The sequence below is a fragment of the Ochotona princeps genome, chromosome 11 (genome assembly GCF_030435755.1).
Source record: "Ochotona princeps isolate mOchPri1 chromosome 11, mOchPri1.hap1, whole genome shotgun sequence".
NCBI classification, from domain to species: domain Eukaryota; kingdom Metazoa; phylum Chordata; class Mammalia; order Lagomorpha; family Ochotonidae; genus Ochotona; species Ochotona princeps.
In genome coordinates, this window is record NC_080842.1 from 34,185,523 (window position 1) to 34,200,915 (window position 15,393).

The 15,393-nt window shown below is 36.9% G+C and overlaps 1 pseudogene; it reads right to left on the reverse strand.

Moving 5' to 3' along the window:
- Positions 1-252: 252 nt before the first annotated feature.
- On the reverse strand, positions 253-372 carry LOC118760084 (U2 spliceosomal RNA; annotated as a pseudogene).
- Positions 373-15,393: the final 15,021 nt, after the last annotated feature.

A 15,393-nucleotide genomic window follows, 5' to 3' on the forward strand; every position in this document is an offset into this window, starting at 1 on the left:
CAGGGCCGAGTTTCGCTAGCTGCAGACACCCAACCAGCAGAAAAAAAAAAAAATCCAAGCCTCCAACCCGGACTAGCTCTAGGTCTGCCCACCACATGGTGATGGTTATTATGAGAATGTTTTTAAACAGTTTTTAACTCTATTTTCTTTTTTAAAATCTGTGGCATTATTTTCTTCTTGTTCTTCATTTTGGGTAGTTCCTGTCTCCATGTCTTCAAGTTTCCATGCTTTACTTACGTCTGTGCATTATTTAAAACTTATCCTCCCCAGTGTATCTTTGATATGCATTGTGGTTTGAGTCAATAAGAATTTGGATTAAACTGATAAGAACAGATACTACACGTGATCTTAGCCAAAAGGCCAAGGAGCGATGAGTCTATGGGAATTTGAATACATCTTTCCTAGCGATGCTTACTTTATTCAGACTTTATCTATAATGATTAATATGATATAGTAGGATATAATTATTATGCAGTCATTTTCACAAACCAATTGTTCTATTAAGTATATTGATTTTTCCTTACTTGAAAGGCAGAGAGAAGGAGAAAATAAACTCTTCAATCTATTAATGAACTCTTTAAATGCTCACAACAGCTAGACTGGGCAGAACAAAGCCAGGAACCAGGAACTCTATATGGAGCCACCACATGAGTAATCTGTGGGCTTCTAGGCATATGATCAGGAAACTGAAATGGAAGTGGAAGTGGTATTGGTCTCAGGTATTTCAGCATGGGGTATGGGCATTCTAAACAACAGCCTGAACCCCTGCGCCAAAACATCTGCATGTTTGTCCAATAATTATGGAGTTAATTTTGAAGACTAACAGAAAAATATTTATAAAACTAGAGATGCAATATGAAGGATGTGAACTGAGAGTCTTGGAGTAGAAGCTTCCCAGGGTGGTGCCACATGACAAAGTCGGAGGTTATCAGGGCAAAGGCCATGCCCTGTGACAAAGTCTAGCATTTAATGGGTAGCGTTACAGAGGTGGGAAGTCTTGAGGAAGCAAACTCTAAGAGCTTGGGTGCCTGGAAGAAAATCTTTTCTCTCTCCTCCCTCTTGCTGCACAATACTCTCCTGCTGTCCTTGAAGAATGATTTCTGCTAAAGATAAAAGTCACTGGCAAAGCTATGAAGTGGAGTATTCTCTCCTTCAGCTTGCTAGAAGAGTTTCTTGCCTCTACTCCCTTCCTGCTTCAGATTTAACCTTGTCTCTGGGTCTTTTTTTTTTCCTTTCTTAAGTGAATGCATCTCTGCCTTGAATAGTGCGCACAGCAATGGAGGTCATTCAGTTTAGTACTTAACGTATAAGCAAAAACAGTCCTGAGTCTATAGATAATCTTGGCCTCATTATGTATATGATAGTATTGAATTTTATCTATCATTTGCCCTCTAAACTACATATGAAAATTATTCTTAGAAATGTTTTATCTCAGAAGATTTATGGTTAAAATTAACACAATGATATTGACTGGTTGCTAAAATCAGATCACTTTAACTCATTTATTCTGCACTGTTTACTTTTATCTTATTCAAGAAATATTTGTATTAAGTTATGTGTTTCCTTATTAAACTAGTTTACTAAGGTGTGGTGCAGTTGATACACAAAAATAACTGTATATAGAGTATTTTAATTGGTAAGTATAAAGAGAATTATATACCTTTGGAACCATCATGACTGTTTGAGCCATAAACCTACTCACAACCTCCAAAAGAGTCTTCCCACTTTCTTAGGATTGTTATTCTTAGAGGTATTTCAGTTAGTTTGGAGATTTCTTTAAAATCAAAATAGAAATATTCTTGCCTCATGGCCCGGCAATCCCACTTTGGATATATATACTCGTAAAAGTTGAACGCAATGAATCAAAGAGATGCCTGATTCACCATGTGTATAGCAGCACTGTTTACAATAACCAAAATGTGGAACTGTCTGAAATGCCCAACATCAGATGAATGGATAAAGAAAGAATTACACACACACATGCACACACACACATACACACATATACACACACATAATGGAATGCTATTCAACTGTAAAAAGAAATTCTACCATTTGGAATGAAATGGACTCACAGGAGAACACCAAATTAAATGAAGTAAGCCAGACCTGAAAGAAAAATATCTAGAATTTTAAAAAAGAACTAAAAAAAGTTAGGAAAAAGAAGAAATGTCCTTGTGCTTTAGTATTACTGCAAATATAGATTTTGTAAAACTTCAATTTACTTCTGTCAAACCAATGGCTTAGAAAATATACTACCAGAGTCATTGATCTGTGATTATACTTGATTCTTTTTGAGTGAAACAGTAATTTTTCTATTCAACTACTGGTTAAAGTCATTGCCTGTTTTCCTATTAAATTAAGGTGTTTTGTTCTTATTTTTTGCACTTATTATGTGATAAATTAAACCTTTTACTCTAATGTGAATCTAAAATATATTATTTGGTATATCTGGGCCCACGTGCCACACACTAATAAGATTTGATGTACAGTGTTAATCCTCCTAATCTCCTTATTATGCCATACAAATTTTACCTTTTTAAATGTCCTTTCTACCAAGAGCTCTATATGTTGAAGGGCTGTATTTATTGTTTAAGTTACATAGGACCATGGTAAGAGACATACTCTTCTGACTTAATACTATTTTGTTAACTACAAGTACATCCCTTCAATTATTTAATATCATGATAGAATTTATATTAGATGGAAATATTTTGTTTGTCTTCAAGGATTAGAAAGCTATCAAGTAGCAATGACTTACACAAGATGCATGTTTAATTCTATCTCTCCTTAAGAAGTCATAAGCTGACAGATAAGGGGTGCAGTTATCTTACCACTGTTGGAGCTTGATTATAACACCCTCTAGCTCCGTATAATTATTCAAGTCACAGCTACATCTACATTCCAGGCAGCTGGCATGCAGGAAGACAGCTGAGAAAAAACCTCCTTTACATGTTCGTTGACATGATACAGAAATTTTCATGAAACAAGTATCATTGATGAGCTGCCATAAGATACTTAAACTATTGCCTCTTTTTTTTTATTAATTATTTTGCATTATGTGACAGTTTCATAGGCTCTGGGAATCCCCATACCCCTCCCTCTCCCCTCTCCCCCGGTGGATTCCTCCACCTTGATGCAGTATTACAGTTCAAATTCAATCAAGATTCTTTCCTTGCAAACATATACCAAGCATAGAGTCCAGCTACTTATTGTCCAGATGGGTTGAACAGTTTCTTGCGGAGACCATTTCTGGTCCGAAGTTAGAGCTGGTAGAATATCATCCCAGTCAATTAAGAGTCCCAATATAACATCAACAGCAATTTGCAATATTATGGAATTGACATAGTTTTGAGTAACCAGTATGCTAAAAACAAAAAAAAAACAAGTCCTAACCACAACCTATGACTATTGCCTCTTAAGAGATGCGATCACATGCCAAGGTCCACAAAAGTCCTCCCCATTGCTCTTTCAAAACCACAAGTTTTAAAAGTGGTTGCAACTAACTTTTACCATGAAACACTTCCCCCCCCCCACTCATTCATTACTTAAATGAATACCGTTAAACTCATTATGATTTACTTCTGCCTGTTGAAATATGTTATATCTGTTTCCTTCAATCTAAATCATCCCCTTTTGTTCTCTGTCGTTTTTAATGATTTCCTTGCAGTTTATTCGGTGAAAAATCTCGATCATGTTATGGAGAGTGTCTTCACCATCAAGATTTTGTTAATGGCATTCCTTCTATAGTTTAATATGTCAGTATGTGTCACTTAAGTTGCTGGTTGAGGAGGCCAAATCAGAGTCAACAGCAATGTTTTCTGACATTGGCAAAGTAAAATGTGCTTTTTGAAACACATTGTCTAGTTTTTTTGAAGTTACTAGCTAGTGATGCACGGTGTAAAACAACACCAGGAGCTGCAAAATAGTGATGGTAATAATCCATAATTATTCCTTCAATTGTTTTCTGAAGTACATCTGCAAAAAGACATTGTTTAGTCCAGTATTTTGTTTGTCAGATAGAAAGTATGAATAGTAAATAAAATATAAATATTAAATATAAATATTTAGTTTAATGATTAGAAAGTAAGTCAATTTCTAGTACAGGAAAGAACAATTTGGTATTAGTTTCAAGACTGGGTGGATACCAATAATTATCAATTAATTAAAATATAATTGAATTTTTTCAACATATTCAAATAGGTTTTTACACTTATTTGTTATATATTTGCCAGTCAGAAATTTGTTTAATTACAAAAAAGTTCTTAGGCCTATGTGTCTCCAGGTAGTTTCTTTTCTACTCTGAATCTAAAATGACTCAAGTCATTTTATGCATTTATTTTCTATAACTCTAATAACACATTTTCACATAAACATTTCTTTTAGTGGAAATGATATTTAAATACGAATGTGACTCTTTTGTGAGTAAATTTTCGCTGAGTTAGTTACATTTTCAAGGTCTTTACACTTGAAAATTAAAAATTTTATATTAATTTCAAATAAGCTACTTAATTTCTTCAATCTATATGGATTTTTTATAATGTAAACTTTTCTTATTTCCCATTTATTTCTATTATAGGTATATACACTATATATATGTGTGTGTATATATATATATATATATATATATACGTTTTAAATATTTATTTATTTTTATTGGAAAGTCAGCTATGCAGAGAGGAGGCGAGACAAAGAGGAAGATTTTCAGTCCACTGATCCACTCCACAAGCAGCTGCACTGGCTGGAGCTGAGCCAATCCAAAGCCAGGAGCCAGGAGCTACTTCCAGGTCTTCCAGGAGGGTGCAGAGTCTCAAGGCTTTGGACCATCCTTGACTGCTTTCCCAGGCCACAAGCAGGGAGCTGGTTGGGAAGCCCGGCTGCCGGGATTAGAACTGGTCCCCACAGGGATCCCAATGCATTCAAGGCAAGGAGTTTAATTGCTAGGCTAACACACCGGCCCATACATTATATATACTTTTATTAGAAAGTATATATAGCATATATTTGTTTACATATTTTGTGGATGTAGATATATACACTTGAACACTTACATTATGTTAGAAATATTATATATATTCTTATTAGAGAGTTAGTCCCACATACACATGTGTGTGCATATACATATATATATATATATATATATATATATATATATATATATATAGTACAGACAGAGAGAGAGAGAGAAACTCCAACTCATTGGTTCTTTCTCCAGTGTCCACACTAAAGCCGCAACAAGGTTGAAGTTAGAAGATGCAGTTCAGGTTCCCCACGCAAGCTAGCGAAGAAACTCAATTACCTGAATCATCTCAGCAGTTGTGCTATTCTCCCACAATACCTGACCCGATTTTTTTTCCTTCTACTTCATTTTTAATTTTACAATACAATTCCATAGGCTTTGGGATTTCTCTGCTTCCCCCAAATCCCCTCCCCCCCAAGTGATTTCCCCCATATTATTATAATACTTCACAGGCAGTCATAAGTCCACAGTTCTGTTATTTAAGTGTGTCCTGACATTTTAGGTACAGAGAGTGGTAGACAGTCTAGCATGCTATTGTCAAGTTATATCCAAAAGTTTCATTGGGAGTCAATTTTTGATTTGGAAGCAGAGATGCATAGTGCATGGTATCTTCACATTTGGATAAGATAGTCTCTATTACACAGTTACTATACATTCCCTTAAATGAAAATCCATAAAACAAAACAAGGAACAGGAATAGAGTTCAAAAGATTCACACTACCACGGAGTTAAGTAACATGCTGCTGAATAACCAACGTGTCAACGAAGAAATGAAAAAGAAAACAGAAAACCTCCCTGAAGAAAATAATGCTACTGTGTGATGTGTGAGTCAGTGGAGGATTTAACTGTTTTGAGGAAATAAAACCAAAATTATCTGAACCCAAATGTTGCAGCAAAACAGTATTGAAAGGACTATTGATCTTTCATTTGCATGAAGAATACCTTATATCAGAGAGAATATATGATATTTATCTTCTTGGGATGCTCTCTAGTTGGGACCATTTGGTTGCAAATGGTAGAATTTCATTCTTTTAATGGCTGAATAGTATTCTATGAGTAGATGTACAACAGTTTCTTTATCCACTCCTCTTTTGACAGGCATCTGGTTTGTTTTCATGTCTTTGTTGTTATAGGTTGTTCTGCTCAAAGTAAAGAAGCAACCAATGGAATGAGAAAAAAAAACTTTAAACCCTATACAACCAGTGTGGGACTAACACCCAGGATTTACAAACAGCTTCAGAAACCCAGCGACTGCAAAACAAACAACCTTGTGTGTGGAGGAGAGACAGAGAGGAAGGTCTTCCATCCAATGGTTCACTCCCCATGCGCGCGCAACAGCTGGAGCTGAGTCAATCCGAAGTCAAGAGCCAGGAGCTCTTCCAGGTCTTCCCAGAGGGTGCAGAGTCTCAAAGCTTTGGGCCGTCTTAGACTACTATCCCAGGCCACAAGCAGGGATCTGGATGGGAAGCAGGGCTTCCGGGATTAGAACCGGTGACCATATGGGATCCTGGCACGTGCAAGGCAAGGACTTTAACCACTGTACTATCATGCCGGGCCCCTAGATTCAAATTACTGATGAAAAGATGCTCAGGTTCCCTAACCATCAGGGAGAGACAAACGAAAACTACATTGAGATTCTACCTAACTCCAGTGAGGTTGGCATACATTCAGAATTCTGCTTACAACACCTGCAGGCAAAGATATGGGGAGAAAGGTACACTCCTTCACTACTGGTTGGAGTGCAGGTTAGTACAACCACTATGGATCAGTATACAGAGTACTTAGAGAACTACAAATAAACCTGGTACATGACCCAGCTATTCTGCTCCTATTAATAAATCCAAAGGAAATGAGATCTGCATGTGAGAAAGGGATCCATAATCCTATATTTACACCAACTTTTAAAAAGATTTATTTATTTTTATTGAAAAGACAGATTTACACTGAGGGAGACAAAGCAAAAGAACTTTCATCTACTGTTTCACTCCCTAAGTGGCCGCAACTACGGGAGCTGTGTTGATCTGAAGCCAGGAGCTAGAGAGCTTCCACATCTCTCACGCAGATGCAGGGATCCTGGGCTTTGAGCCATCCTCTACCGCTTTCCCAGGCCACAAGCAGGGAGCTGGATGGGAGGTGGAGCTTCTGGGACAGGAATCAGCATTCCCATATGGGATCTCAGAGCATACAAGTTGAGGATTTAGCCACTGAGCCGTCATGCCAGACCCTGGATCCAACTTCTTTCCCTACTTTCACATGCATCTTTTCTTTGCTTATCTTCTTTTCTTTATCCTGTTCAGCTGAGATTGCATTTACAGAGATTTTTCTCATTGAAAGGATTCTCTTTAGGAGAGAATTGTGGATGGATGTGGGGAATTAATTATTAATGTTTTAATTATTACTTGATACCTGCTACAGAAATATGACTCCTTCAATTTCAGTTGTCTTCCCAAATTTTCTTCTTGAACTCTTAATTGAATGGCTGTTTGTTTTTTAAGTTCTCAGAGTGCTCAGATTTCATATTGTTTAATCAAAGTCTTGCTGCATAAATTTTATGCCAGGAATCTTGTGATCCACACCACCACATTCTATAACTATTGGTGATTCATCACCACAGTCTCTTAGGGGATACCTTTTATCAGAAATTTTTGGCATACCTCTGATAGGGTTTTGTTTTGCTATCCAATCTTGTTTTTCTGGTGCTTCGATTTTGACAGATCAAGATGTCATACTACCAGTAGTGTCTTTCCAAGATCCTATTCATGCTCTGTCCATTTAACAACACTTCATAGCAGTAACATAATATACTGATTTTTATCTCTTTGGTATAAGTTAGTCATATTTTTAAACCTAGCTTTAAAAAAAGCCTGTTTTTACCCAAATTAAAACCATGGGTCCATTTTTCAAGGTTCTTTAAGATGAAGTGCTGCTTTCTCTACAAAAACAACTTCAAAGATAAAAAGATTAAATATTTGTGTATTCATTTTTTTAAAGATTTATTCATTTTATTACAGCCAGATATACACAGAGGAGAGAAGACAGAGAGGAAGATCTTCCGACCGATGATTCACTCCCCAAGTGAGCCGCAACGGGCCGGTGCGCGCCGACCCGAAGCCGGGAACCTGGAACCTCTTCCAGGTCTCCCATGCGGGTGCAGTGTCCCAATGCCTTGGGCCATCCTCGACTGCTTTCCCAGGCCACAAGCAGGGAGCTGGATGGGAAGTGGAGGTGCCGGGATTAAAACCAGCACCCGTATGGGATGCCGGGGCTTTCAAGGCGAGGACTTTTAGCCGCTAGGTCATGCCGCCGGGCCCTGTGTATTTATTTTAAAGATGAAGGCATCATAAGCAGATTTGCACTTTTGAAATAATAGTTTTCTTATTTCTATGTGTAACTTGGTATCTGGATTAAAAAAATCAGTATTACTTAGCTTTTCAATTCTCCATACCATTTCAGGAAGGTAAATTAAAGTATTGGATGAGTAAATAGAATAATTGTATCCAATGAGGTCCTTGGTGCTTTTCAGATTGGCTAGAAAGGCACCTTAAAGAATTGTAATAAATTATTTTCAAGGCTGCACATATTGCCCCCTTAGTATCCAATTTCATTTGGTTTTGATGTGTTTGAAGTAATGAATGCTTTGTGCATTAAATAGAATCTTTACCACCAGGCACACAGTGTATTATCATGTTTGAAGAAGAAAATCCAGATTTAACAAAGTAGGAAGGAAACATTTTTCACGGCACCTTAATGAGAAACAGTTTCAGAGATCAGTATTTTATGTCAGAATTTAAAACAATTGCAATAACCAGAAAATATATAGTAATATTACATAGTCCCTTGGGAAGAATATGCATTGTTAAAATGAAATTTTGTATATAAAAACAATATTTAAACAAGCTTAGGAGAAACGTGATCTGCTGTACACAAATGTGATTTAATCTAATATATAGTCTTCTCACATTTGTATCCCATCTTCTATGCTCCAGTCTTGCTATATGTCTCCCAAAATTTCAGATCATCCAAAATAAGCTGATGCTTCAGCTTACTAGGAGAAAATGGCATAATGCTCTTTATTTCAGCTAAATAAATAAAATATTGTGGGTTATCTGAGTTTAAAACATAGTTTGTGACTAGCGCTGTTTGCATTGTAGGGTAAGCTGTTACTTGCAGCAACAGCATCCTGTATTGATGCAGGTGCTCTACTTTTTTGTTTTTTAAGATTTATTCATTTTTATTGGAAAGGCAGGTAAACAGAGAGAAGAAGAGACCAAGAGAAAGATCTTCCATCAGCTAGTTTACTCCCCAAGTGGCCTCAACAGCCAGAGATGAGCTGATCTGAAGTCAAGAGCCAGGAGCTTCTTCCAGGTCTCCTACATGGGTGCAGGGTCCCAAGCTTTTGAGTCATCTTCTACTACTGCCTTCGCTGGCAACAAGCAGGGAGCTGAACAGAACAGTGAGCATCTGGGACATGAACGGGTGCCCGTATGGGATCCTGGCAGTTACAAGGCAAAGATTAAAGGCCAACACGCGGAGCTGTAGCTGCTCCATTTCTAATCCAGCTCCCTGCTCACATGCTGAAGAAAGTAGCACAATATTATCCATGGCCCTAGATCACTGCATCCGTGTGAGAGACCTAGAAAAACTACTAGTTTCAGCCTGGCCTACTCCCAGTCATGGAGGCCATTTAGGAAGTGAGCCAGGGCATGGGCAATTTTCTTCCCTCGCACTCTCTTTGTGTGTCTCTGTCTCTGTCTCTCTCTGTCTTTGTCTCTCTTTCTCTCTGTAACTGCTTTCCAAATGAATAAGTACATACTTAATAATAACAAAATATACAGTGCAAGGACATTTAGTGTCTTTAAAGTTTCGGAATCTTTCTAAATATTCTATTTTAAATTTTTCTTATTAAAAATTTTTAAATTTGTATAAAGATGAAAGAAGTCCATATAATTCACATATACAGATATAATAGCATGACATTTACTTATAACTTTATGATATTTCATAAAAATATTCCATAATCATTATGAAATTTAAAAGCAAAATTATATTCTAATGTTAATGTTATATATCATGTTACTGGTAAGGCTGATAATAAAGCATTATCATATATATTAGTTAGGAAGAACATATGCTGACGGAGTTAAAGTAACATTTAATTCAAGTTCATCTACCTTGGCAAAATTGTTTAACTTCTTTGTGCCAAAGGTTCTTTAAGCCTAGCATGAATTTCTTCAAAGTTTTACAATAGACATTAAAAATCATGTATTCAGTTGAATATAATATCACTTGCCCTTAAAAAGGGTATAAGCATTTAGTGTTGGAGTCTCAAACTGGAGAAGTTGAATTCAGAGAGCTGTGATGAAGAATTATTGACCAAGACTTGTCTAGAACTTAGGAAAATGATACTATGTAAGATAATGATAGCACAAAGGTAAAACCACGAGAGAAGAAAGCATATATGGAAGTAGTCACATAATAGGAGATGTGAATTTCAGTGGTTTAAACAACCCACCTGAAAAATATTGATTATAGGAGATTGCACTGACTTAAACCTTATTTCTTATTGAATCTGCAAATCTTCCATGATTAAAGGTCTGTATGTGGATTGACTGGAAAACAAAGGACATTGATATAGTTTTGTTTAGTTTGACCTACTGAAACCCAAAGGAAGATCACAGAAGAATTGAGGCAAATGTAAGACACATAATCCAATAAGCAAGCACACATAAACATTATGCGGATTTATCCCAGTTAACAGAGATGCTCAACAAATCAGATGACTCATCAAATTTCACATAACAAATACCAGATAAAAATTTTTAAAAGTTGCTAAGTGCAGGGAGGGAATTTCAACTAAACTTGAACTATGGTTATGCAGCGGGGTGGAGGAACCCACCATGGGGGGAGGGTGGGCGGGAGAATCCCAGATTCTATGCAATTATAACACAATGTAATTAATGAATAAATTTAATAAAAAAAAAAGTTGCTAAGTGGTTTTCACCTGGAGAACATAAGACAAAGTGCGGGCCAAAAGCCATGGGATTGTAGTTGTATTGTGCTTGCACAAATACAGAACATCTCAGCCCTACGGTAGCTACAGATGGACACGGAGCCCATCTCTCACGGTGTCCTGATTCCCTGTCACACTTCTGTCTGGAGCGCAGCTGCTGTCAACAGCAAGTGTATTAGAAGTCAGACCAAGGTCTACCCCAATCAAAAAAAATAAGGACAAAAGCAGCTAAGTATGCTGGGAACTTGAGGGAAAAGAAAGACTCATACTTTGGGGACTTCATTGAGTCTAGGAATCCATGAGACTTGCATCCAGTGTTGAGGAAGAAAATTGTGTGTGGGAGGTGATGGAGAAGGGGAACAGTTACACAAATTCAACTAAGACGTTTTTCTCAAAGTTCACACTAAGAACAGGAAGTTAATATGAATATGTACTATGAGTAGGATCCTTTGGGCCAATTCTAGAACTACCACTGTTGCTTCTACATGTGAATGTATGCTAGAAATCAATGTCATATGCTTATGGTTCACTATCCATCCAAGTGGCCAAAGACATGCATTCAGTTCATAAGATCCATGTGTTGTCAACAGGCTGTGATTGACAGCTTTCAACACTCCCATACAAGTGATCCAACACAAAACTTCAGGGAAAAGAGGACTCCTAGCTATGGAGAATATTCAAACAACTCAAATTCAACATACCGTATGATCCAGCAATAGCACTCCTAGGAATATATCCAGAACACTTGTTTTATGAGAAACCAACATGCACTCCTATGCTCATAGCAGCACAATCAGTAATTGCAAAAACATGGAAGCAACCAAAATGCCCATCAACAGAGGATTGGATAAGAAAGCTATGGTTCATCTACTCCATGGAATACTACTCAGCTATTAAAAAAAACAAAATGCAGTTCTTTGTGGCCAAATGGGCCAAACTGGAAACCATAATGCTAAGGGAAATGAGCCAATCCCAAAAGGTTAAATACCACATGTTTGCCTTAATTTAAGATGATATGATGTTATGTATAACATGTTATGTTTTGAATGTTATATGTTGTGTATAAACTAAAATTAAGTGTAGGTGAGGTGGTCACAGAAGGTGGCTGGGAACTCGCATTTACTTTTAACATATTGGTTACTCATTACTATGTCAATTAATTCCATAATGATGTAAATTTTTTGCTGATGGTATGATGGAGCTTTCAATTGACTGGGATGATACTCTGCTGGCTCTGTCTTCAGACCAGAGAGGGTATACCTAAGAAGCCGTTGAACTTGACTGGACAATAAGATGCTGGACTATGTTTGGTATACGCTTGCAATGGGGGAATCTCAACTGAACTTGAGCTGTGGTTATGCAACAAGGTGGAGGAATCCACCATGGTGGGAGGGTTTGGGGAGGGGTGGGGAGAACCCAAGTATCTATGTAACTGTATCACATAATACAATGTAATTAATGAAGTTAAATAATAAATAATTAAAAAAAAAGAGATTGACTATTCAATTCATTGTCCTATGTCAACTAAACAGCGGTAATGGTGCTACAAGTTTATAGAGATTTTTAACAAAGAGATTCATTTGTTGTTCCCCTTTTCCTATCTTTTCTAGATATTGTGAGTGCAGCTGAATCTATGACACAAACTAACGATACTTGCTTGGCTGTCTCTGGCATTGTTCACAGCATAGTTTACAGGTAGTGGGAAACCAAGACTAATGTGCATGCAGTTAGCAAGGCTTCTGACACACATTTGTTGTTCTTTCCAAGGGCTATGTAAAGTGTACTGCCCTTAGGCACCAGCCAGATGGGTCAACCTAGAGGATGAGTCTTCTAAATTCGATGTGCAGAGTCTTCACTATGTGTGAATCAGTAGCATCCTGTGGATGGCCAAAGTAGGACACTTAGTGTGAATGCTCTACTGTGATGTTATCACATGTCTTACCAGCAGGGGTGACTGATTAACTCTGACAAAATTCAGGGATTTTTCTCTCCAAGTAAAGTTTCTTGGGACATAATGATAAAATTCCAGTAAAATGTGCTCTCTCCAGCAGACCAAGGAAAACTGCCGTACCTTTGGTCACCACCAGCAGAAAGAACTCTCTCTCTCTCTCTCTCTCTCTCTCTCTCTCTCTCTCTCTCTCTTCATATATATATATATATATATATATATATATATAAATTATTTGGGAACTAGACACAGTATGTGCACCACTTGGGCAACCTATTGGGTCCTATAATAGGATGATGTTCAAAACAGCCTCTACTGAGACCATGTAAACTAGCAGGTTGCTTGGAGGCCGTCCACCAAGCTGTAGCATGCATGTTCTGCCTAAGGTAACCCTGATCATGATTATCCCTTCAGGTTTGCATGTCTCTCTAGCTTTCTCCTCATCATCATGTCATTCCACTGAAAATGTGCCTGCTATTCCAGATCTCTGTTCACCAACTGCTCAAGATGGTAGACTCAGGCCCTGCTGCCTCAACTGTGTTAGATGTGCCTCAGACCTAAAGTCACAAAATTATGAATCTCCTGAAGTGCAATTTCTGGTTCCTTGGTTGCTTTTTTTTTTTTTTTTTTTTAAGATCGACTCTTCACCAGTGCCCGATTTTTCTTGGTGATATTAAAATGCTTCAAAATAATTTCTAAGGTTTATATGTTGCCATGGGAAGTTTAGTCTGACAACTTCTTCCAACATGACTAAAATTCAGGGCTTTGGTTTTTATTTGAATTTCTAGTTCCCCAATTACTACTGAATGTAAATACCTTAACATGTATATGACAGTTTGTTGGGTCTTGTTTAGAATTTTGCCATTTTTCTATTAAATTTTTTACTTAAATAGAAGCAGTTTTAGTTTCCTTGTTTTTATTACCTCTATTCTAACATGCTGGCCCATGTTCAGATGTTTGGGAATTTTTAATTACAAGTTAAGAGCTAGAACATCAGTTATTTTAAATTTTCAGTGTATTGTTCTTTGTTTTACCCATGTATATTGAGCTGAATTTTTAATTTCTCACACTATCATTAATTTGTAGTGTTTATGATTGCCTATATTAGATACAGTAATTGAAGTAAAAGCTTTATTACTGTTATTATAAATAATTATACAATGCGTATTTGATGGTAAAAATCATTTTTTTCATCAGCTTCAATGCCACAATTTATTTATGCAAGATCACCTGAAGTAAGAAACTGGACCTTGGGTTTAATTCCAATACTTCATTTTACCTATCATAATGTATCCCATCATGATTCAAAAAACAAAATATAATCATCAAGATTTATATTTAGTGGTACATATACAAAGATAATTAAGGAATAAAAATTGATAATGAGCCAAATTTTATCATTTGATAATTCTAATATTCACTCACCAAGTGTAAGTAAAATAAGGTAATGGTTTATGTTTCACAAATATATTCTGCAGTGTTTTACATCCCTTTTTGACATCATATTTCACTGAGAAGTTTATGTGACTTATATTTCCATAGATCCACCTTTCAAACAGCATTTGAATTTGCTCATATTTAATGCCAGCTTCGAAATTCTACGTTAAAGCACAATACCTTTCAAACTACCTGGCCTTTGGTGAAATGCCAAGTTTGATTGCTCTGAGCATATAATCAGTGGTTGTCATATTCAGAGATTATAAAGCTGAAGGGAAAAAGAGACCAGAAATGAGCAATACTGCACTGAACCACAGCTTATTGACTGCAGCTGTGGTACATCATAAACCTGTCATTCAAATCTGGTAAAGAACAACTCTGTATTGCCTCTAATTTTAATCTGTGGTCAGTTTGTAGCAGGAAGCTCAGTGACAGCATTCTGTTAATAACATTGATGCCAAGTCCCAAGTCATCTTCTCTATTTACAGCAGTAACAACTTGGGAATGTTTACATTGAGCTTCCCTCAGTTTACAGACAAAACATGCACATTGATATATTAATAAAATCTCAATGTATTAATATATTACCATCATTCCAATATATGGCATAAATATGAGAATAACAAGTTCCTGTTAGAGACTGGTGTCATGGCACAATGATTAAGCTACTGCACTGCACATCTGAGTCCCTGCTTCAAGCCCCAGCAACTCTGCACTTTGGTCCAGCTTGCCGCTGATGCGCTGGGAGATAGTAGATGACGACCCGAGAATTAAGCCACTGTCACCCACAGGAGACAACCACAGGAGTTCCTGGATCCTCATTTCAATCTGATCTAGCTTCAGCTGTTGTAGGCATTCTGGCTATGAACCAATGCATAGAAGATTCCTTTGTCTTTCAAATTGATTCATTCATTCATTCATTTTGTAAAACTGTGGGTCCCTCAATATCCATGTGTTCAAGACTGAACCCTCCATGTA